General features: G+C 34.8%; 1 long non-coding RNA gene, 18 other non-coding genes and 1 pseudogene across 19 annotated transcripts in view; all 20 read right to left on the reverse strand.

Moving 5' to 3' along the window:
- LOC118910851 (uncharacterized) overlaps nucleotides 1–23,660 on the reverse strand; it is a 102,591-nt gene that overhangs the window by 2,856 nt on the left and 76,075 nt on the right. The window contains exons 29-41 of the long non-coding RNA XR_008992394.1: nucleotides 23,474–23,549; nucleotides 22,481–22,573; nucleotides 21,732–21,816; nucleotides 20,577–21,455; nucleotides 12,249–12,340; nucleotides 11,300–11,351; nucleotides 10,280–10,411; nucleotides 8,410–8,494; nucleotides 6,476–6,542; nucleotides 4,421–4,561; nucleotides 3,531–3,611; nucleotides 2,611–2,685; nucleotides 1,657–1,727 (exon numbers count right to left, since the gene is read on the reverse strand). This is a non-coding gene — a long non-coding RNA (uncharacterized LOC118910851). The remainder of the gene's footprint in view (nucleotides 1–1,656; nucleotides 1,728–2,610; nucleotides 2,686–3,530; nucleotides 3,612–4,420; nucleotides 4,562–6,475; nucleotides 6,543–8,409; nucleotides 8,495–10,279; nucleotides 10,412–11,299; nucleotides 11,352–12,248; nucleotides 12,341–20,576; nucleotides 21,456–21,731; nucleotides 21,817–22,480; nucleotides 22,574–23,473; nucleotides 23,550–23,660) is intronic.
- Nucleotides 188–262, reverse strand: LOC118910975 (small nucleolar RNA SNORD113/SNORD114 family). The gene has a single exon (XR_005024288.1). It is a non-coding gene; the product is annotated as a small nucleolar RNA SNORD113/SNORD114 family (small nucleolar RNA).
- LOC118910964 (small nucleolar RNA SNORD113/SNORD114 family) lies at nucleotides 1,246–1,317 on the reverse strand. The gene has a single exon (XR_005024278.1). It is a non-coding gene; the product is annotated as a small nucleolar RNA SNORD113/SNORD114 family (small nucleolar RNA).
- LOC118910981 (small nucleolar RNA SNORD113/SNORD114 family) lies at nucleotides 2,209–2,281 on the reverse strand. Its single transcript, XR_005024292.1, has one exon. It is a non-coding gene; the product is annotated as a small nucleolar RNA SNORD113/SNORD114 family (small nucleolar RNA).
- Nucleotides 4,016–4,089, reverse strand: LOC118910989 (small nucleolar RNA SNORD113/SNORD114 family). The gene has a single exon (XR_005024299.1). It is a non-coding gene; the product is annotated as a small nucleolar RNA SNORD113/SNORD114 family (small nucleolar RNA).
- LOC118910958 (small nucleolar RNA SNORD113/SNORD114 family) lies at nucleotides 4,854–4,925 on the reverse strand. Its single transcript, XR_005024273.2, has one exon. It is a non-coding gene; the product is annotated as a small nucleolar RNA SNORD113/SNORD114 family (small nucleolar RNA).
- Nucleotides 7,049–7,121, reverse strand: LOC118910941 (small nucleolar RNA SNORD113/SNORD114 family). The gene has a single exon (XR_005024258.1). It is a non-coding gene; the product is annotated as a small nucleolar RNA SNORD113/SNORD114 family (small nucleolar RNA).
- LOC118910945 (small nucleolar RNA SNORD113/SNORD114 family) lies at nucleotides 8,021–8,092 on the reverse strand. Its single transcript, XR_005024262.1, has one exon. It is a non-coding gene; the product is annotated as a small nucleolar RNA SNORD113/SNORD114 family (small nucleolar RNA).
- LOC118910990 (small nucleolar RNA SNORD113/SNORD114 family) lies at nucleotides 8,963–9,033 on the reverse strand. Its single transcript, XR_005024300.2, has one exon. It is a non-coding gene; the product is annotated as a small nucleolar RNA SNORD113/SNORD114 family (small nucleolar RNA).
- LOC118910983 (small nucleolar RNA SNORD113/SNORD114 family) lies at nucleotides 9,930–10,004 on the reverse strand. Its single transcript, XR_005024294.1, has one exon. It is a non-coding gene; the product is annotated as a small nucleolar RNA SNORD113/SNORD114 family (small nucleolar RNA).
- On the reverse strand, nucleotides 10,837–10,910 carry LOC118910971 (small nucleolar RNA SNORD113/SNORD114 family). Its single transcript, XR_005024284.1, has one exon. It is a non-coding gene; the product is annotated as a small nucleolar RNA SNORD113/SNORD114 family (small nucleolar RNA).
- LOC118910954 (small nucleolar RNA SNORD113/SNORD114 family) lies at nucleotides 11,858–11,929 on the reverse strand. Its single transcript, XR_005024269.1, has one exon. It is a non-coding gene; the product is annotated as a small nucleolar RNA SNORD113/SNORD114 family (small nucleolar RNA).
- On the reverse strand, nucleotides 12,826–12,897 carry LOC118910957 (small nucleolar RNA SNORD113/SNORD114 family). Its single transcript, XR_005024272.1, has one exon. It is a non-coding gene; the product is annotated as a small nucleolar RNA SNORD113/SNORD114 family (small nucleolar RNA).
- LOC118910988 (small nucleolar RNA SNORD113/SNORD114 family) lies at nucleotides 14,761–14,834 on the reverse strand. The gene has a single exon (XR_005024298.1). It is a non-coding gene; the product is annotated as a small nucleolar RNA SNORD113/SNORD114 family (small nucleolar RNA).
- Nucleotides 15,703–15,774, reverse strand: LOC118910969 (small nucleolar RNA SNORD113/SNORD114 family). The gene has a single exon (XR_005024282.2). It is a non-coding gene; the product is annotated as a small nucleolar RNA SNORD113/SNORD114 family (small nucleolar RNA).
- On the reverse strand, nucleotides 18,575–18,649 carry LOC118910977 (small nucleolar RNA SNORD113/SNORD114 family). Its single transcript, XR_005024289.1, has one exon. It is a non-coding gene; the product is annotated as a small nucleolar RNA SNORD113/SNORD114 family (small nucleolar RNA).
- Nucleotides 19,560–19,631, reverse strand: LOC118910956 (small nucleolar RNA SNORD113/SNORD114 family). The gene has a single exon (XR_005024271.1). It is a non-coding gene; the product is annotated as a small nucleolar RNA SNORD113/SNORD114 family (small nucleolar RNA).
- On the reverse strand, nucleotides 21,329–21,403 carry LOC118910961 (small nucleolar RNA SNORD113/SNORD114 family). The gene has a single exon (XR_005024276.1). It is a non-coding gene; the product is annotated as a small nucleolar RNA SNORD113/SNORD114 family (small nucleolar RNA).
- Nucleotides 22,278–22,352, reverse strand: LOC118910968 (small nucleolar RNA SNORD113/SNORD114 family). The gene has a single exon (XR_005024281.1). It is a non-coding gene; the product is annotated as a small nucleolar RNA SNORD113/SNORD114 family (small nucleolar RNA).
- Nucleotides 23,060–23,138, reverse strand: LOC118910936 (small nucleolar RNA SNORD113/SNORD114 family; annotated as a pseudogene).

A 23,660-nucleotide genomic window follows, 5' to 3' on the forward strand; every position in this document is an offset into this window, starting at 1 on the left:
TTGGGCAATGTTCTACCCTCTTACTCTTTACATATTTATTTGTCTTTGTTTAATGGGTCCATCACTATTCCATTAATAACAACAAATCTAGATCTGTGAAATCAATACAAGAATACCATCTTTGTACATTGCTGACATCTCTATAGAAACAATTCCAACAGAGGAAATAGATGAATTATTCTCCACGTTGGACCTCAGAGTTTCAGACCAATAGTATTCATCATCCAGGACTCATACATGACCAATAATCATCATCAGTTCAGGTCTGGTACTCCTTATGTTCCCAAATGTGTACAACTTTTCATTGATTAATTCATCAGTTAGCTTATAACAATACAATAAATGTCAAGAGATCAGAAAAACTTGAAACAAGGTCCTTAAATATCTCCAAAATTTGTCTATAGAATCCTTTCTCCTGATATGTATCTCTCATTAATTAACCTCAATGTTTCCTGTGCAGATTAATACAATGCTCCATATCACCCCCTAAATTTATTACTTAGCTGTGGTTGTGATCATTCATTTTACATCAAATTTTTATTCATTCAGTGAAAACCTTTTAAAAAACCACAAAACAAGAAAAGAACTTTGACTATTATTCACATTGCTCTCCAGATAAGAGCTCATGACCGTGGTGGAACCCTTAAATGAACTGAGTCTGACCATTCTAAGGAGTACAAGACAGAACAGGATAAAACAGGTTGAGGTATAATGTTTATTTTCCCTTGCATTCTACCTTTCACTTAGTCATTCATAGAAGCAATGAATTGAGATCATGTATAATTTTTATTTTATGAGATCATGTATATTTTATTTTTCTTAAGGAAACAAGCCATATCAATATTGTAACTATTAAGACAATATGAACTGTTATTTATCAATATCTATATCACCCTCATTCATTGGATATCTTTATAGCATATATTTCCTAACAGATATTTGCTTTCAAATGTGTTAATAGTATTTCTTGCCTAACCACGTATTTTTACAATTGGACAATATTTCACAGCCTTCATATTTACTTATTATTTCATTGATCCAATTATAAAAATACAAAGAGAATATATATGAACATAAAGACCAAAACAAGATTACATAGATGTATTTATAGATCCCCTCATTTTTCCAAATATAATAATAGAATAAAAATGTATGAACACAACTAAAAACAAGATCCTCAAATATTCCCAGCATATGTATATAGGGTCCCACCAAACAATGGGAATTGACTACATTTCTTTTATGCTGGACCTCAGAGTTCCAGACACGTATTCGTCATACATGACTCACATGACACCAGCAGTCATCACTGATCCAATATTGGCCGTCTTTTACTTCATTCATTTCTATGTTGCTTATTGACCAGGTCACTAATAATACTTTAAAATCCTGCTATTTGCAAAAACCCAAGAGTCATGATATCCCTAATCTCTACAGAGAATCACTGTTGTTACATCAGTATATCTGTTTCATTACTTATCTTACATTTCATGCATGTAGTAATCAATACAATGTTTCATATTAATTAATTCAATAATTATCACTGGCTACAGTGGTGACCTTTGACCCTATATGACACTTTTAAAAAATACACTGACTCTTTTATAAAAAAAAAAATTCACTAAAACCAAGATGAGACATTTGACTATTACTCACATTGGTCTTTGTGCCCCTAGTACACAGATGCAGTCATGGACATCGACACCAGGGACAAGGCTTGGTCCACTCTAAGAACAAGCAGTCATTGATGAAAAAAGTTAAGACCTTCCCTCCACTAGTCTTTGCTTTCCACATTTCATTTACTCACTCATTTCAGTACTTATACATTTTTCATGATGTAAATATATTTTTCTTTTAATCAAAGGAATGACCTGAAACTTGAAAATGAGCCAGAAAAAATACAGTGATTCTTAGTTACCTAGTCCTATGACCCTTAGCCAAGGAGGTAACACCTTTGTTTCATTTATTTATTAATGTACATTAGCACTTTCAATTTTATTAGTATTTCTTGCTTCACAATATATGTTCATAGTTGAATTATGCTTCACCCTTTTTTATCTATTGTTTGTATTTCTTTAATGGTTCTATTATTGATCTATTAAGAATAACAAATCTAAATCTATAAACTCAAAATAAAAATGTGACCTTTGTATCCTAACATCTGTCTATAGGATCAGATACAACAGAAGGAATGGATTATTTACTATAATGGACCTCAGATATCCAGACAAGTATTATTCATCGTCCATGACATCCATTACAAGTTGTCATCATTGGTCCATTAGAGGCCCGTTTTTCTTCATTTGTTTCTACACTTGCGTGGATTAAACCATTAATTCATTGAAAATAGTAAAATAAGTATGTGATTTACAAAAACTTAAGAGCAAGATACTTGAATATCCCTAGTTTCTACTATAGAATCATTTAAAACATAGGTTGTATTTCTTTCATTAATTAATCTGTTACATGTTAACTTAATCAATGTGTTTAACATCTTATTTATCATTGAGCCATAGTTAAGTTTTTCAATTATATTTATTGTTTTCTTACTAATACCACAGATACACTTAAACAAATGACCCAAAGACAAAATTTTTCATAATTACTCACCTTGGTCTCTTTTCTAACACAAAGGGAACATGACGATCTTGATCAGAATAGATGAGATCAGCTGAAACATCTGTTCTGAAGAATAGCAGACAGAGAAAGTGATAAAAAGGTTGAATCTTTCTCTGCACTGAGTCATATAATCCAAATACAATCATTTAGGCATGTATTAACTTAGGGAAATATTTATTTTCATCTTAAAAATAAACTTCAAACTTGCAACTGATTCAGACAGTAATGGACAAGCACATGTCATTGTCTGTATCCACCTTAGCCACAGATGTTATACACTTGGTCCTTTTACATCCATTCTCATTTATTGATACTTTTACCTTACTACAAATTTACCAAAGAACAGTATTTCAACCTCTTCACCTTTATTCATTTATACATTTATTCTACCATTAATACATTTATAAATTATTAAAATTCATGAACACAAAGACCAAGAACAAAATCCTTACTTATTACTGGCATCTGTACTTAGCGTCTCTATACACATGAGAAATGGACTAATTATTTTTGTGTCAGACCCAAGTTCCAGACATGTATTATTAAATTGTATATAACTACATACCACCACTCATCATTGTTGGTCTGTGACTGGCCCCCATTTATTTCATTCTCATAAACACTTACTTACTTGATTAATTCATTATTGGAGAAATACACATGTAAATTAATAAGAATATGATCCCTCAACATTCCTAACATTTCTCTTTACAATATGACAGAGACTAATCCCTCTCATCAACAGACATCAGTGGTGCATCTATGGATCAGTCAACATAATCTCCTATCAATCTGATTTTCAACATTGTCATATTTTGCTTCTTTGATTATATTTAATGATTTTGAATAATATAGTGAATGGCCTTACACAAGCCACTCAAACTAACATAAGAAGTGTGACTATTACTCACATTGGTCTCTGCTCCTACAACAGAAATGCAACCAGAGTGGGTGACCTTGAGAGACTGTGTGATCAGCGTGAGTGTGTCCACCTGCAGAGGACAAGCAGAGCAAATGACAATAAAATAAGACATCCCTCCATTAATCTTTGCTTTGCATCTTTCATTAAGCAGGCACTTAGGCACCCATGATTGGAGCACATTGTCTTTTATGAAAATGAACCACTTCACACTTGTGCCCACCCAGAACATAAACATCATACAAAACTTACCCCGACTGTATCACATTCTTAGCCAAAGAGGCTACAGTCATGTACCATTTATTTCTCTTTGGACTTTAGTATGTCAAATTATATTAATATATTTCTTGCCTCCCCACATAGTTTTTAAATTAGACAATACTTCTACAATTCAGCCTTATTTTTTATGTATTTCCTCACCGATCTAATTATAGAAAGAATCAAAATGTGTGAAGAGAAAGACCCATTTCCTCTGGGCTGGCCCTCAGAGTCCCAGACACATATTATTCACCGTCCAAGCCTCATATGCCACAGTCACCATCATCGATCCAGAAAGACCACTTTCTCTTCACTCATTTCTACATTGTTTATTGATTAATTCATTAACTAGTTTTAAAACTGTATGATTCACAAAAAGAACGACCTCCAAGAAGGAATTGTTATCCCTAATATGTATCTAGAATCGTTCACATCAATACATCTGACATTAATTATCCCACTTTCCATAAGTGCTTTAAGCAACACAATGCTTCCTATCAATCCCTTATTTGTCACTGGGACACAGTTGGCCTTTTCTGATTATATTTCATACTTTTTATTCATGCAGTCAATACTCTAACACAAACCACCCAAACTAAGACAAGAGCTTTGATCATGACTCACACTGGTCTCCTGGCTCCTAAAACTCAGATGCACCCGAGGGCTCTTGACCAAGGAAGGAACCGTGAGGTCCGGGGTGCCCATTCTGAGGACTACAGGGCAGAGCAGGTGATAGAAATAGTGGAGACATTCTCCCCCTTGATCCTAATCCAAAAGGGAACAATCATGTGCCATTGATTTCTAACTGAACCTCACATTCTCATAACATATTAATAGTATTTCTTGCCTCATCACATACTTTTATAATTCGACGATGCTTCACTCCATCTATCTTTATTCTTTTATATACTGAATTTTAGATTCTCTCATCAATTCAATTATAATAATAGAATGAAAATGCATGAACATTAAGGCCAATAACAAAATCCTCATCTAATCCTGACATATGTACACAGGATGCCTACAAACAATGGGAACAGACTAGATTTCTCCTCTGTCGGACCTCAGAGTTCCAGACACGCTTTCATCGTAAATGACTCATATGCCACCAGTAGTCATCATCGATCCAATATTGTCCCTCTTTTTCTTCATTCACTTCTAGTTTTTTATTGATGAAATCATTAATTCACTAATAAGAATTTTTAAACATGATGACAGACAAAAAGGCACGAAAAGCCTTTACAGCCTTAATCTGTACATAGGTTCTTACATCAACATGTGGATTTCATTAGTTAACCTTTTCCAAATACACATTGATCAACGTACTGTTTCATGTACCCAATTTCTATCACTGAGATACGATTGCTTTCTTTAAATGTATTTCTTTCTAGTAATACAGTTAATTACCTTATAAAAATAAGAAACCATAGGACATAAACATGAGCAACTTCTTCATGAACTTATCTCCCTGGGCAAGGGAAACAAAAGCAAAAATGGACAAGTGGGACTATATCAAGCTGAAAAGCTTCTGTACAACAAAGGACACCATCAATAGAACAAAAAGGCATCCCACAGTATGGGAGAATATATTCATAAATGACAGATCTGAAAAGGGTTGACATCTAAAATATATAAAGAGTTCACGCACCTCAACAAACACAAAGCAAATAATCCAATTAAAAAATGGTCAGAGGAGCTAAACAGACACTTCTCCAAAGAAGAAATTCAGATGGCCAACAGACACATGAAAAGATGTTCCACATCGCTAGTCATCAGAGAAATGCAAATTAAAACCACAATGAGGTATCACCTCACACCAGTAAGGATGGCTACCATCCAAAAGACAAACAACAACAAATGTTGGCGAGGATGTGGAGAAAGGGGAACCCTCCTACACTGCTGGTGGGAATGTAAAGTAGTTCAACCATTGTGGAAAGCAGTATGGAGGTTCCTCAAAAAAGCTCAAAATAGAAATACCACTTGACCCAGGAATCCCACTTTCAGGAATTTACCCTAAGAATGCAGCAGCCCAATTTGAAAAAGACAGATGCACCCCTATGTTTATTACAACACTATTTACAATAGCCAAGAAATGGAAGCAACCTAAGTGTCCATCAGTAGATGAATGGATAAAGAAGAGGGGGTACATACACACAATGGAATATTATTCAGCCATAAGAGGAAAACAAGTCCTACCATTTGCAACAACATGGATGGAGCCAGAGGGTATTATGCTCAGTGAAATAAGCCAGGCAGAGAAAGACAAGTACCAAATGATGTCACTCATCTGTGGAGTATAAGAACAAAGAAAAACTGAAGGAGCCAAACAGCAGCAGAATCACAGAACCCAAGAATGGACTAACAGTTACCAAAGGAAAAGGGACTGGGGAGGATGGGTGGGAAGGGAGGGAGAAGGGGGAAAAAAAGGGCATTACTATTAACAGACATAAGGTGAGGGGGGTCACAGGAAGGGCTGTACAACACAGAGAAGACAAGTGGTGATTCTATAGCATCTTACTACGCTGATGGACAGTGACTGTAATGGGGTGTGTGGTGGGACTTGATAATGGGGGGAGTATAGTAACCATAATGTTGCTCATGTAATTGTAGATTAATGAAACCAAAATTTAAAAAAAAAGAAAGAAAGAAACCATGGAAGTAATTTCAATTACTACTCACATTAATTCATCCTCCTGGTATACAGAGGCAACCACAGAGTTTGGAACCATGAGGACACTGGTCAGCCCTAGCGTGTCCATTCCGAGGAGTTGAGAGCAGACAGAGCACATGATAAAACCTGTTGAAACCTAACCTCTATGATCCCTGCTCTCCACATTGCATGTATTCAGTATTTAGTTATTTTAACTTTTCTTAACATTTATTTTTTTTATCATAACAGTAAGAAAAACTCAGTCTTGAGATTGACCCAGAAGAATAAAATTGACTCTTCCTTACAAATGTCTGTATGTCAGTAGCCCAAGTGTGAAGACCTTTATCCCCTCATTTCTTAAAGGGTCTGAGCATTTCAAATGTTTATCAATGTCTTTAGCCTACCTACATACGTTTGGAGTTGGACAAGGCTTCACCCTGTTCTTTTGGGATTTGTGTATGTTTAACGGTTCTATCATTGATCTATAAATAACAACAAATTTATGTCTATGAAACCAATGTAAAAATATATGATATTTGCATATTGCTGATATATCTCCACAAAAAAAATTACAACAGAGAGAACAGGCTAATCATGTGCATACGAGACTCAGAGTTTCAAACACATGTTTTCATCAGTCATGACTTTCCACCACCAGTCATCATCCCTGGCCCATGACTGACTGGGTCTCTGTCTTTGTCATTTCCCTGTTGGTATTTTTATTTTAGTTTATTTTAATGTTGGTGTCATTTCCCTGTTAAATCATTATTCTTAGAAAATTATAAAAGTGTATGTGATTCACAAAAACCCACAAATAACAATCTTTCAAATATCTATAACATTAGTTTACAGAATATTTCCAATACAGACTGGATCTTTTCCAATAATCAACCTGAATCCTGCACTTCATCAGTTAACAAAACGTTTCATATGTGTTTATCATTGAGCCATGGTTACCTTTCTGATTAATTTAGTACTCTTTAACAATACAGTAAATACCCTTAAATAACCCAATCCAAGATAACTTTAATTACTCATCTTGGTCTCTTTCCTAACACAGAGGGAACATGACAATTTGATGACAAATGAAGTTGAAATACCTGAGAGCATCTGCTCTCGTGAGTAACAAGCAGACAACATGATAAAAATATCGACCTACTTTCTCCGCTCATCCATGTATACCACCATTCATTTGCAGTCATTTAGGTGTTTATAATTTATACTAATATTTCTTTTTCTCTTAATGAACCAAATGTCAAAGTTGTAACTAAATAACTATTACTTATCATTGGCTCTATCATTCTTACTCAAAGACATGTGCACTTCAATCTTTCATTTTCCATTCCAATATATGTTAACTTTATTTTTATTTACTGTGTATTTTAACACTGAACAATGCTTCCCCCTGTTTGTTATTATTCATTTATACATCTGTCTCTTTATCTTACCATTGATTACCTTCAATAATACTTTCAAATATTCCTGTGCACAAACCAAGAACATGATACTGATGTATTTCTGGCATCTCACTATAGAACCACATCAAATCAGGAGAAACAACTGGATTTCTTTTGTTGGACCTTGGAGTTCTAGACCTTTAGTGTTATTCACCCCAGACTAATATGTCACCAGTCATCACTGGTCCTCCTTATGACCACTCATGTCCACACATTTTTACTAATTCATCAATTCACTATTAATAATAAAATACCTAGAAATCACAAAAACTCAAAACAATATCCTTGAAAAATCTCCAATATTTGTCTTCTTCCCACCGACAATACATCTTTCATCAACTGACCTCAGAATTTCCCATACAGAGTTACTGACATAATGCTTCATATTAAACACATTCTTTTATTTGGCATGCCTGGCAAGCACTGATCATACTTCACATTTTTTAATAATGCACTGAAAATCTTTTTAAAAAACACAAAACCCAGAAAAGAACTTTAGTACTCACACAGCTCTCCATGCTCACAACGCACAGATGCAACCACAGAGCTCCTGCCCATGGGGATGCTTAAATCAGCTCAAATGCGATGACTCTGAGGAGTACAAGACACAGCAGACGATAAAAAGATTGAGACGTGTTCGTTCATTCTTGAATTACACCTTTCGTTTAGTCGATCAATTATGTAATGTGTATTTTTATTTTCTACGTAAATGAAAAATATTGGTCTAGTCACTGATAGAGAACAGAAACATAGACTATGACTTACCAGTAACTATTTATCATCCTTAGACAAAGAAAAACACTTTGTACCATTTATTTCTTAACGGATATCTGTTTTCAATATATCTAAGTAATATTTCTTGAGAAACCGCATATTTTTATAATTGGACAATACACACCCCCTTCACTTTTATGTTTTTATATTTGTTTATTATTTCACTGCTGTTATAAAAACAGAAAGAAAATGAATGGACATAAAGGCCAAGAACACCTTTATATAATTCCAGAAATCTGTCTATAGGATCACTTCAAATAGGGCCATGGACCAGATCCTTTTGTGCTGGACCTCAGAGTTCCAGACACATATTCATCTTGTATCACTCATATGCCACCAATAGTCTCCTTCATCCAATAATGTTCTTTTTCTTTATTCAATTATAATTGCTTATTTACTAATCCATGAATTCACTAGTAATAGTTTTTTAACCGTACTATTCACAAAAACCCGTGATCACTGTGAAATCCCTAACCTGTATATGGAATCACTCTCACAGAAATGTATTTTTCATTAATTGTCCTACATATCACATATATTAATCCATACAATGTTCTATATCAATTCAATATTATCACTGGGCTCCAGCTGATCAACATTATTATATATGGTATTTTTTAAAATAATATACTGAGTATTTCAAAGAAGAATCAGTGAAACCCAGACAAGATTTTGACTATTACTCACACTGGCCTCTGTGCTCCTGACGCACAGACGCAATCACAGAGCCCACCCCCCAGGGAGCAACGCCTACGTCAGTTACAGTGTGTCCTTGCTGAGAAGTGCAAAGCACTGTCATTGAATAAAACAAGTTCAGACCTCTCTCCATTGATCCTTTACTCCATTTAATTTACTCAATCGTTTGGGTATTTATAAATTATTCACAGTGTGGATATTTTTTCTCTTGACAAAAGGAATGCTCAATCTACAGACCACTCTGAAATACAAAATAGACTCTTACTTACCCATATCTCTGTGATTCTTTGACAAAAATGTAATAGCACTGGTCCATTTATTTTTTAATGGACCTCAGCATTTTAACTCATATTAGTAGTTCTTGCCTCGCTAGGTATGTTCATATAGGACAGTGCTTCACCCTTTTTTCTTTATCTGCTCTATATTTCATTCATGGTTTCATGATTGATCATTAATAATAATAAATCTAAACCTATGAAACCAGGTAAGAACATAATCTTTGTATATTCCTGTCATTTGGCTATAGATCAGCTATGGAGAATACACGAGGCATTACTTGAAGCTCAGAGTTCCAAACATGCAATAGTCATCATCCATAGCTCATACACCACCAGTCATCACCACTGGGTCACTAAAGGCCCACTTTCTTCACTCTGTTCTACATTTGCATCAATTAATTCATTAATTCAGTGATAATAAAATATGTGATTCACAAAAAACAAAGGACAAGATCTTGAGTAACCCTAACTTCTAGGTATAGAATCATTGCTAATATAGATTATGAGTCCTTCTCTAATCAATCTCAGTGTAACATTATCAATTAACCAGCATAATGATTCATATTTGTCATTGGTCCATAATTAATTCTTGATTACATTTATTAATTTTTAATAAGACTGTGAATACCCTTAAGTAAATGGCCCAACCAAGAGGAGAACTTTGGCTACTGTTCACACTGGTGTCTGCTCTTACAGCGGAGACGCCACCAGGCAGGGGGTGACTTTGAAAGACAGTGTGATCAGCTCGAGTGTGTCCATTCTGTGGAGGGCAAGCAGGGCAGATAATAAAATGAGACGTTCCTCCATTAATCCTTGCCTTACATCTTTCATTTAGGCAGGTGCTTATTAGGCAACCATGATTGAAGCACACTTATTTCATCGTCCTTTATGAAAATGAACTACTTCATACCTGCCCCCACCCAGAACATAACATCATCTATAACTTATCCCGACTGTATCATCCTTGGCCAAAGAAGTTACCGTCCTGTGCCATTTATTTCTCTTTGGACTTCAGTGTTTTCAAATTATATTCATAGTTTGTCTTGCCTTCCCACATAGTTTTTAAATGGTATGATGCTTCTACAATTCAGCCTTATTTTTTATATATTCCCTCATTGATATTTCACTGATGTGATTATAAAAAGAATCAAAATGCATGAAGAGAAAGACCACATTTCCTCTGTGTTGGACCTCAGAGTCCCAGACACGTATTATTCACCATCCATGCCTCATACGCCACAGTCACCATCATTGATCCAGAAAGACCACTTTCTCTTCACTCATTTCTACATGTTTATTGAATTCATTAATTCACTAACCATAGTTTTAAAACTGTACAATTCACAAAACCCCAAGAAGGAACTGTTATCCCTAATATGTATCTAGAATCATGTGCACATCAGTATATCTGTCATTAATTATCCCACTTCATAAATGCTCTAATCAACATAATGCTTCCTATTAATCCTGTATTTATCACTAGGAAACAGTTGGCCCTCTTTGATTATACTTTATACTTTTTATATAAAAAGTATATAGTATACTTACACAAGTATCCTAAGTATCCTTAACAAAACACCAAAACCAGGACAACTTTGATTACTACTCACGTTGGTCTCCTAGTTCCTAAAACAGAAATACAACCAACCCTCGGGCTCTTGATCAGGAAGGATCCATGCAGCAGGTGGAATTTGTCCATTCTGAGAAGTACAAAGCAAAGCAGATTATAAAAATATTTAAAGCACTCTCTCCATTGATCTTTGCTTTTAACTTTTAACCTTTCATTTAATCAGTCTTGGCAATCATTAATTTGGTATGAATATATTTCAGTTAAGAAAACAAAGAACTTTGATTTTACTACTGACCCAGAATCTGAAGTCATTGTCTATGACGTATAATACTATCTGTGTCATCCTCAGCCATTGAGCTAACAGTCATGTACCATTTACTTGTAATTGAACATCAGGGTTTTCATAATACATGAGAAGTATTTCTTGTCTAACCGCATATTTTTATAATTGGACAATGCTTCACTCTGTCTTTATTTATATATACATAGTTATAGATTCTCACATTTATCAAACTGTAATAATAGAATGAAAATACATGAATGCATAGACCAAAAAAAAAAAATCCCCTTGCTTATTCCTGACATGCATTCATAGAACACCTTCAAACAATGAAAACAGACTAGATTTCTCCTCTGTTGGACCTCAGAGTTCCAGACACGTATTCATCGTAAATGACTCATACGCCACCAGCAGTCATCATTGATCCAATATTGTCTCCCTTTTCCTTCATTTATTTATAATTGCCTATTGATTAAATCATTAATTCACTAATAATTTTAAGTGTCATAATTCACCAAAACTCAAGAGCTTTTATGTCCCAAATCTCTACATAAATTATTCTCACATTACTGCATCTCTTTCATTATCCTCAGTTTTCCACACGTGGATTAGTCAATGTTTCACATGCCCATATTTATCACGGAGATACAGTGCCCCCTTTTATTATGTACAGTACATTTTAATAAAACAATGAATTACTTTATAAAAAACACTTAAATCAAGGAAACAACTTCAACTGCTACTCACATGAATCTCTATCCTCCTGATACACATATAGAGGGGCAACCACAGAGCTTGTGACCATGGGAAATATTTAAATCTGCTCAAGTGCATCCATTCTGAGGAGTACAGGGCAGAACAAGTGATAAAAAAGATTGAGACATTATGCTAACTGATCCTTACATTCCACCTTTCATATAGTCGGTCAATTATTAAATAGTAAATTGGAGTAATGTATGTTTTTCATAACTAAGTGAAAAATATCAATCTAGCCACTGATAGAGAATATGACCACTGAATTTTATCAATAATTATAACACGTTTTTACCATATATTCCACTATAGGAATGATCACATATTCCCTTACAGATGTCAACATCTTAAATACACATTAATATTATTCCTTGCATAATCATATATTTTTGTAATTAAACAATATTTCACCACCTTCATCATCATTTGTTTATTGATTATTTCATTGATCCAATTACAAAAATAGAAAGAAAATGCATGAGCATAAAGCCCCAAAACAAGATCCTGTGTAGTCCTGACATCTGTCTAGACAATCACCTCAAACAGGACCATGGACCAGATTCCATTTTTGTTGGACCTCAGAGTTCCAGACACGCAGTCATCGCAAATGACTCATACGCCACCAGTAGTCATCATCGATCCAATATTGTCCATCTTTTCTTTTACTAATTTCTATTTTATTTATTAATTCATTAACTCACTAATAGTAATTTAAAAACTCTATTATTCACAAAACCCCAAGAAGAGCCATGATATCCCTCACCTATATATATATATATACATAGATAGATAGATAGATAGATAGATAGATAGATAGATAGATAGATAGATAGATAGATATAAAATCATTCTCACAGCAATATGTGTATTTGGGAAATTATGGTGTTCTTCATTTATGCATTAATCAACACAATGTTTCATAAAATGCACTGTCACTGAGCTACACTTGGCCTTCTGTGATTATATATGCAAATTTTGAATAACACACTGAATACACTGAAAAATGTAATCACCGAAGACAAGACAAGAAACTGACTATTACTCACGTGGGTCTCTGCTTCCGGCACACAGACGCCATCACAGAGCTTGGCCCATGGAACAATGCTTCATCAGCTCGAGCGTGTTCGTTTTGAGAAGTACAAAGCACAGTTGATGATGCAAAAAAATTGGTAAATAAATACCAGTTTTATCCCCACTGAGTCTTGCTTTCCACATTTTATTTATTCATTTAGAAATTTATAAAATTTTCACAATGTATGTTTTCCTCTTCACAAAAAATCTCAAACTTGAGATTAACCCAGAATAAAATATACTCTTAATTATTCATGTCTATATGACCCTTGGCCAAAGAAGTGACACCCTGATCTGTTTATTTCCTAGTGGGCATCAGGGTTTGCAATTTTTATTAGTATTTCTTCCCTCTTACCATCTGTGTCCATAGTTGAACAATGTTTCACCCTTTTATCTTTATCTGGTTCTCATATACCTTTAATGGTTCTATCATTGAACCATTTACAATAATAAATCTAAATCCATGAACCCAAAGTAAAAACAACATCTTTGTACATTCCTAACATCCATCCATAGGCTCAAGTAAACAGAGAAAATGGAATGTGTAACATGTTGGACCTCAGGGTTCGGGAGACATATCATTCCTTACCCATGACTCCCCCACCACCAGTCACTTGCACTGGTCCATTAGAGACCCACTTCATTCATTTCTACATTTGTAGCAGTTAAATCATTACTTCATTGATAATAATAAAACAAATACATGACTAACAAAAACTGAGAAACAACTTGAATATCCCTAACTTCTACTTATAGAATGACTGCCAACACAGATTATATCTCCCATTAATCAATGTCACACAGCATCAATTAATCAATTAATAATGTTTCATATAATGTTTATCAATGGGCTAAAATTTACTTTTTGAGTATATTTATCTTAAACAACTGACCCAAACCAAGACAAGATCTCTGATTATTACTCACCTTGGTCTCTCTCCTAACACAGAGGAGCATCACAGTCTTGACCAGGGCACAGCCAAAATTAGCCAGAGCATCTGTTCTGAAGAATACCAAGAGGAGAAGGTGAAAAAACTGAGACATTTTCCCCACCGATCCTTGGTTTACAGCTGTCATGTAGTCAAGCACTTAGGCGATCGCTCCTGGAGGACGTTCGTTTCATTTTATTTAATGAAAACGAACTACTTAGTTCTCTCCCCCACCCAGAACATAAACATCGTCTGCACCATATCCTATCTGTATCATCCTTCGCCGAAGATGCTACAGTCATGTGCATTTACTTCTCTTTGGACTTCAGTGTTTTCTATATTAATATTATCTCTTGCCCACCCACCCCCACACACACATATTTTTTAAACTGGACAATGCTTCTACAATTCAGCCTTATTTTTTGTGTATTTCCTCATGGATGTTTCATTGATCCAATTATAAAAAGGATCAAAATGCATGAAGAGAAAAGACCGCATTTCCTGTGTTGGACCTCAGAGTTCCAGACACATATTATTTGCTGTCCATGCCTCATATGCCACAGTCACCATCATCGATCCAGAAAGACCACTTTCTCTTCACTCATTTCTACATTGCTTATTGATTAATCCATTCACTAATCATAGTTTTAAAATTCTATGATTTGCAAAAAGTCAAAAGGGCCTTGATATCCCTAATTTCTCTACAACCATTATTCTACCATTATATCCCTGTCATATTTATTAAGTTTATCATATACGTATGAATCAATATAATGCTTCTTATTAATCCCATGTTTGTCAGAAGGACATAGTTGGCCTTCTTTGAGTACATTTCAATATTTTTATGAATACAATGAATACTCTTAGACAAATCACCCAAACAAAGACAGTAACTTTGATTAGGACTCACACTGGGCTCCAGGTTCCTAAAACACAGAGGCACCCCGGGGACTTGTGATGGAGGGAGGATCCTTGCGCAGGTGTAGGGCGCCTGTCCTGAGGCTGTGCAGAGCGGATGAGCGAACAGGGTGACACATTTCTCCACTGATCCTTGCTTCTCACCAAATCATTGCTTTGGTATTTATTTTTTTCCCTAAAGAAAATGAATGTCAATTTTACAACTGACCCAGAGTATGAGCATTTTCTATCAGTTACCCTGCCGACGTTGTCCTTAGCCTTAAGGGAACAGTCACGTGCCACTTGTTTCTAACTGAACTTCAAGTTTTCATAATATATTAATAGTATTTTTGTCTCATCACATATGTTTATAATTGGACAATGCTTCACTCTACCCTTTTTATTTTTATGTTTTTAGATTTTTCACTTATCCAGTTATAATAATACAGGAAAATGCATGAACACTAGGATCAAAAACAAGATCTTTGTGTATTTCTGACATGTGTACTGGGTGCCTTCAAACAACAGGAACGGAGTAGATTTTTCTTCTGTTTGACCTCAGAGTTCCAGACACGTATGCATCATAAGTGACTCATATGCCACCAGTAGTCATCATCAATCCAATATTGTGTATCTTTTCCTCATTATATTCTATTTGTGTTGATTAAATCATTAATTTACTAATAATCTTAAAACCTTATTATTCACAAAACTTGAGATGAGTCTTATGTCCTTCAACTGAATATAGCTTAGTTCTCCCACCAGGTCTCTTTTATTAGCTATCCTGTTTTCCATGTATGCATTAATCAATATACTTTTTCATAGATCTGATATTTAATGCTGAGATACTGTTTCCTCCTTTACTTATATTTCATACTTTCCAACAATGTAATAAATAATGTTGAACGCACAACACTGAAACCAAGAAAAGAACTTTGACTGTTACTCAGATTAGTCTCTGAGCTCCTATTAATAAGTGGCAGACATAGAGTTTGTGACCGTGGAAGGCATTTAAGTCACCTCAGTGGTTTTGTTCTGAAGAGTATGGAGAAGAGCAGGTGGTAAAAAAGAATTAAGGTAAAATCTCCACTGATCCTTGCTTTCTGCATTTTTATTTACTCAGTACTTACATATTTGCTATTTTTTCTTAATATATAATTTTTATCTTAACAAAAGAAAAATCCAATCTTGAGATTGACCCTGATTAATCAAACTAACCCTTGTTTACATGATTATATGAAACTTGGTCAAAGAGTTGATTTCTTGACTTATTTATTTATTAATGAGCATCAGTGTTTTCAATTTTTATTACTAATATCTTTTGCCTCACTACATACATTTACAGATGGACAATGCTTTACTCTCAGCTTTATATACACTTATTTATATTTGTATAATGGTTCTACCATTATTCTATAAATAACAAATCTGTATCTGTGAAATCAATACAAGAATATGATCTTGCTTATATTCCTAACATCTCTCTAAAGAAACAATTCCAATAGAAGAAACAGACCGGCTACGTCCTGCCACGCCTGAGCCATGACCTCAGTCGCAGATGTGTGTTTTCACTGTCCATCAGTCATCATCATAGTCTATATATGAGTCTCCTTGTCTTCATTCATTTCTACAGTTGTATCAATCAAATAATTTACTTATTGATAATAATAAAAATAATACATGATTCACAAAAACCCCAAAACAGAAGACAAGCCAAAAATATGTGAAAAGATGCTCAGCCTCCCTAAGCATCAGGGAAATGCGAATCCGAACAACAGTGAGAGATCCCCTCACACCTGCTGGAACGTCTACGACCAAACAGACAAGAAATCACAAGTACTGGCGAGACTGTGAAGAAAAGGGAACCCTTATGTACTGTTGGTAGGGATGTAAACTGGTGAAACCACTATGGAAAACAGTATGGAAGTGCCTCAAAAATTACAAATAAAACTACCATGATACAGCAAGCAATTCCACTACTGGGTATTTACCTGAAGAAAACGAAAACACTAACATGAAGAGGTATATGAACCCCCACATTCACTGCAGCATTATTTACAATCACCAAGACACAGAAACAACCAAAGTGTTCACTGATGGGTGAATGGATAAAGAAAATGTGTATTTATACAATGGAGTATTACTCAGCCATGAAAAAGAAAAACCACTTCCCATTTGCAGCAACAAGGATGGATCTTAAGGGCATTATGTTAAGTCAGTCAGGCAGAGAAAGACAAATACCATATGATCTGAAGAATATGTGAAATCTCAAAAAAGAAAAAACAAGAAAAAAAGAGCTTGTACATACAGAACAGATTGGTAGATGCCGCAGTTGGGGGTTGGAATATTGGTGAAATGGGTGAAGGGGATCAAAAGTACAAACTTCCAGTTATAAAATAAATAAATCAAGACAATGTAATATACAGTGTGACACTATAGTTAATACTGTATTGCACATTTGAAAGAAGTTGGGAAGGAAGGAAGTCTTAAAAAGTTCTCATCACAAAAAAAAAGAATTTTTTGTAACTATGTATGGTGACAGCTGGTCTGCCTATGTGGTAATCATTAGGCAATGTATACATATCAAATCAGTATGTTGTACAAGCGAAACCAATATAACAGTATATGTCAATTACATCTCTAAATAAATAAATAAAATTAAAACAAAAACAAGATTCCTGACTACCCCAAACATCAGTTTACAGAATCACTTCCCAATGAGACTGTATCTCCTGCATTAGCAGTTCTCAATCCTGCATATCATCAGTTAATCAGTATAATATTCCTTATCATTTTTATCACTGGGCCATGGTTAACATTTCTATTATTTAATATTTAAAATAATAATAATAAATATCCTTGAACAAAGGACCCATTCCAAGACAACCACTTTGACAATTACTTACCCAGTCTCTTTCCAAAAACAGAGGCAACATGATAATCTTGACATGGCGGAAGCTGCAATCAACTCAAGAGCACATTCTCGCCAGCACCGAACAGAGAGACGATGTATTAAGATATTCTCTCCGCTGATTCACATAGTAAGCCACTCATTTTCAGAGTCATTCAGGCACTCATTAATTTATGGTAATATTTACTTCTTTCTCTCAATAAATCAAACATCAGAGTTATAACTGAGCCAGTAACTATTCTTATTGTCTATCATTCTTACTCAAAGACATATACATTGAGCCTTTTAGTTCCAAATCCATTTTCTTTTTTGTTTTTTACTATATATTTTCACAACGAACAATGCTTCATTCACCCTCTTCAGTTTTTTTCAATAAATTAATCCTGCCACTGATTGTTTATAATGTTTTTTAATGACCAGGTACACAAAGACCCAGAACATAATCTTCAGATACACTTGACATCTCTCCAAGGATCACTTCAGATAGGGGGAAGTACTAGATTTCTTTTGGGATGAACCTCAGAATTCCATAACTTTCGTATTCACCACCCAAGACTCATACATCACCAATTGCCATCACTGATCCACATGTGGCCTTCATTATGTTCATTCATGCCCACATGTTTTTATTGGCTAATCCATCGATGCACTAGTAATAATAAAATAAATGCCTAGAAACCACAAAAACTCAAAACAAGATCCTTGAGTATCTCCAACATTTGTGTATAGAATTACTTCCCATCAACAATACGTATCTTTCACTAACTGACCTCAATATTTCCCACATAGAGTCATTGACATAATTTTTTATATTAAACACATTTTGACTATTCAGTCATGGTTGGTAATCACTGATTATATTTCACACAGTTTAAGTAATGAAAACCTTTTAAAAAACCAAGAAAAGAACTTTATTACTCACACAGCTCTCCATGCTCATAATGCACAGATGCAACCACAGAACTCCTGCCCATGGGGATGCTTAAATCAGCTCAAATGCAATGAAGTACAAGACACAGCAGAGGATAAAAAGACTGAGATGTGTTCATTCATTCTTGAATTACACCTTTCATTTAGTCACTCAATTATGTAATCAGTGTGCTGCGGTTATATATATTTTATTTTTCTCTAAGCAAATGAAAAACATTGGTCTAGCCACTGATAGAGCACATAAATATAGACTATTACTTGCTAATAGCTACATATCATCCTTAGACAAAGAAAAATACCCTGAACCATTTATTTCTTAATGGATATCTGTTTTCAATATATCTAAGTAATAGTCATTGACAAACCATATATTTGGATAATCGGACAATATTTCACCACCTTCATCATTATTTATTTATGTTAGTTTACAGATTATTTCATCGATCCAATTACAAAAATAGAAAGAAAATACATGAACATAAAGCCCAAAAAACAAGATCCTGTGTAGTCCTGACATCTGTCTAGACAATCACCTCAAACAGGACCATGGACCAGATTCCATTTTTGTTGGACCTCAGAGTTCCAGACACGCAGTCATCGCAAATGACTCATACGCCACCAGTAGTCATCATCGATCCAATATTGCCCATCTTTTCCTTCGCTAATTTCTATGTTATTTATTAATTCATTAACTCATTAATAGTAATTTTAAAGCCCTGTTATTCAGACAGTTCTCCAAAGAAGAAATTCAGATGGCCAACGGACACATGAAAAGATGCTCCCCATCGCTAGTCATCAGAGAAATGCAAATTAAAACCACAATGAGATATCACCTCACACCAGTAAGGATGGCCACCATCCAAAAGACAAACAACAACAAATGTTGGAGAGGTTGTGGAGAAACAGGAACCCTCCTACACTGCTGGTGGGAATGTAAATTAGTTCAATTACATGGTGGAGAAAGGATTTCACTCATCTGTGGAATATAAGAACAAAGAAAAAACTGAAGGAACAAAACAGCAGCAGAATCACAAAACCCAAGAATGGACTAACAGTCACCAAAGGGAAAGGGACTGGGGAGGATGGGTGGGAAGGGAGGGATGGGGGGGGTAAAGAAAGGAGGTATTACGATTAGCATGTATAATGTTGGGGGGGAGCACAGGGAGGGCTGTACAACACAGAGAAGACAAGTAGTGATTCTGTAGCATCTTACTACACTGATGGACAGTGACTATAATGGGGTTTGTGGGGGGGAATTGGTGAAGGGGGGAGCCTAGTAAACATAATGTTCCTCATGTAATTGTAGATTAATGATACCAAAAAAAAAAAAACCCTGTTATTCACAAAACCTCAAGGAGAGCCATGATATCCCTCACCTATATATACAGAATCATTCTCATAGTAATGTGTCTTTGGGAAATTGGCATTTTTCATTATGCGTTAATCAACACAATGTTTCATAAAATGCACTGTCACTGTGCTACACTTGGCCTTCTGTGATTATATATGCAAATTTCAAATAACACTGAATACACTAAAAAACGTAATCATCGAAGCCAAGACAAGAAACTGACTATTACTCACGTGGGTCTCTGCTTCCGGCACACAGACGCCATCACAGAGCTCGACCCGTGGAACAATGCTTCATCAGCTCGAGCGTGTTCATTTTGAGAAGTACAAAGCACAGTTGATGATGCAAAAAAGTTAGTAAATAAATACCAGTTTTATCCCCACTGAGTCTTGCTTTCCACATTTTATTTATTCAGTCATTTAGAAATTTATAAAATTTTCATGATGTAAAATATTTTGCTCTTCACAAAAAGCCTCAAACTTGAGATTAACCCAGAATAAAACTTACTGTTAGTTATTTATGTCTATATGATCCTTGGCCAAAGAAGTGACACCCTGATCTGTTTATTTCTCAGTGGGCATCAGGGTTTGCAATTTTTATTAATATTTCTTCCCTTTCACCACATATGTCTAAAGTTGGACAATGCTTCACTCTTTTATCTGTTACTCATATACCTTTAATAGTTCTATCATTGAGCCATTTATAATAATAAATCTAAACCCATGAACCCAAAGTAAAAGCATCCTTGTATCATTTACTTTCATTCATTGCAATATATAGTAATAGTATTTAACTCACCACCTTTTCTTATAATTAGACAATGCTTTACCTTATATTTTTTTCTAATATATTCATTGATCTATTAACTGATTTGATTATATTTGTAGAATAAAAATGAACGGAAACAAAGAACAAAACAAGACCCTTGCATACACTGGTATCTGCACAGGATCACTGCAACCACAGGGGGCAGATCTGTCTTACGTTGGACCTCAGAGTTCCAGGCACGTAGTATTCGTTGTATTTGACTCATATGCCATCAGTCATCATCACTGGTCCAGGACTGGCTCTTTTTCTCTACTGTCATCTATATTTGTTTGCTGATTAATTCACTAATATCAAAATAAACATAAATTACAAGAGAATCACAGTTAAGATCCTTGAATATCCCCAACACCCATAGATATATATCATCATTTCCGCTGAGACTATACTCTTTCATTAACTGAACTCAGTGTTTCATCTATAAATTAACCATCATGTTGTTTCATACCCATAATATTTGACGTGGGCCTGGATGGGCCTCTTGAATTATCTTTAATACTTTTAATATTACAGTATTTTTTTAAAAACACTCAATCCAAGACAAGAACATTGATACTACTCACACTGGTATCCAAGTTCCTAACACACAGATGCAACCATAGAGCTCGTGCCCACGGAATACGTTTAAGCAGCTCAAGTGTGTCCATTCTGAGGAGTATAGAAGACAGCAGAGGATAAAAAACTGAAACCTAATCCCCACTGACCCTTGCTTCTGCATTTCATTGTTCAGTGAGTAGGCAGTTATTAATTAGGATATATTTATTTCATTTTCTCTTAAGGAAATGAACAACTTAGAACTTGTCCCTGACCCAGAACACTGGTATTATCTAGTATTGTCTACATCATCCTTAGCCAAAGATTTAACAGTCATGTACCATTTATTTCTCTTTGGACTTAACTGTAATCAAATATATTCATACTATTTCTTACCTCACCACATATTTTAATAATTGGAGAGTATTTCATCCCATTCATATTTATTTATTTATTATTTCATTGCACCAATTAAACAAAATGTATGAATGAACACAAAGCAAAAACAAGACCCTTGTATACTCCTGACTGTAGGATCCTTTCAAATAAAGAGAAGGCACTAAGATTTCTTTGTGTGGGACCTCAGAGTTTCAGACACATAGAATTTATCATCCATGAGTCAAACGCCACCAGTCATCATCATCGGTCCAGGACTGGCACTCTTTCTCTTCGTTCATTTATAAATTGTTTATTAATTCATTAATTCACCCTAATCACATGGTAAATACTCTCAAGCAAACCACCCAAAACCAACACAAGACCTCTGAGTATCACTCACATTAGTCTTCCTGCTCCTAATGCACAGACGTAACCATAAAGCTCGTGATCGTGGAAGATGCTTTAATCACCTCAAGTGCATCCATTCTCAAGACTAGAAGTAGAGAAATTAATTTTTAAAAATTAAGATTTTATCTACATTGATCCCTCTTTCCATATTACATTTACTCAGCTTTTAGGCATTTATTAATTTTTCAATATGTATGTATTGTTTTCCTATTAACAAAGGGAACAACCTCAAACTTGGAACTGATTCAGAATAATGAAACTGATGCTTAATTACCCGTGTCTGCATGATCTTTAGCCAAGGAAGTAACACTGTTCATCTATGTATTTATTAATGGGAATCAACATTTTCAATTTTTATTGACAATGTGTCTTGCCTCACCATGTATGGTCACAGCTGGACAATGTTTCACTTTCTCCTTCTTTATTTATTTATTTTTCTTTAATGGTTGATCCATTAGTAATAATAAATCTAAATCTATGAGACCAAAATAAGAACACCATCTTTGTATATTGTTGACATCTGTCTATAAGATCATTTCGAAAAGAGAGATTGGGCCGATTATATTTTGTGTTGGACTCAGAATTTCAGACACTTGTTTTGATGAATAATTTCCATGACTCATACACCAGCGGTCACCATCACTGATCCATATTTGGGTTTATTTTTCTTCATTTGTGTCTATATTTGTTGCCAATTAATTCATTAATTCTTTGATAATAATAAGTAGATGAGTCAAAAAAAGAAAACCGAGAGCAAGATCTTTGAATATCCTTTCCATCTGTCTATACAATCATTTCCTACAGAGTATATCTCTGCTGTTAATCAATCTCTATGTTACACATTATCAATCAAATTGACACATTTTATATCATTTTTGTTATAGGACAATAGGCAACTTTTTAATTAATTTAACCATTTTACAATACTGGTCATACCCTTAAAAACATGACCCAAACCAAGACAAGATCTTTGACCATTACTTACAACCGTCTCCTTCCTGGCAGAGGCGACACGACAACCTCGATCGTGACAGAAGCTGAAATCAGCTCCAGCATCTATTCTGAAGAGCGACAAGCAGAGGCGATAAAGGCCGAGACATCCCCCCACTGATCCATACTTCCCTTCATCCATATGCACAGTCATTCAGGCATTGATTGATTTAGAGTAATAT

This window comes from Manis pentadactyla, chromosome 11 (genome assembly GCF_030020395.1).
Source record: "Manis pentadactyla isolate mManPen7 chromosome 11, mManPen7.hap1, whole genome shotgun sequence".
NCBI classification, from domain to species: domain Eukaryota; kingdom Metazoa; phylum Chordata; class Mammalia; order Pholidota; family Manidae; genus Manis; species Manis pentadactyla.